This window comes from Convolutriloba macropyga, chromosome 3, assembly GCF_964194025.1.
Source record: "Convolutriloba macropyga chromosome 3, txConMacr16.3, whole genome shotgun sequence".
In the NCBI taxonomy this organism is placed as follows: Eukaryota; Metazoa; Xenacoelomorpha; order Acoela; family Convolutidae; genus Convolutriloba; species Convolutriloba macropyga.
This window is the reverse complement of record NC_134470.1, coordinates 38,829,078-38,829,509: the sequence shown is the minus strand read 5'-3', so window position 1 is coordinate 38,829,509 and position 432 is coordinate 38,829,078.

Sequence of the window (432 nt, the reverse complement as noted above, 5' to 3'; positions counted from 1 at the left end):
CGAGCGGACCGGGAGCTGTAAATCTATCTATGTATGGATTCCCATTATGATGCTCAAATACTGCAACAAACGCCGTATGCCGGAGGACCTGCGCGCCAGTTCGGATCAGGTGCCGCGGGACTCGGAGCTCTAGCAGTTCGAGTAGGTCGAACTGCTTTACCATTGCTGAAGAAGTATGCACTGCCACTAGTTAAAAAAATTGGTCGGAACCTTGTACAAGCGGCCATACCTGAGCTCAAGGATGCAATTTCTGGTAGGAAAAAACTGAAGAACGCTGTAAAATCTTCCGTGCGCAAGTCTATTGCAAAAACTATTCAGAGCGGAGCGGGCTCAACAGCGGGCGCCCCAAGGGGTATGCTGAAGAAGTATGCACTGCCACTAGTTAAAAAATTGGTCGGAACCTTGTACAAGCGGCCATACCTGAGCTCAAGG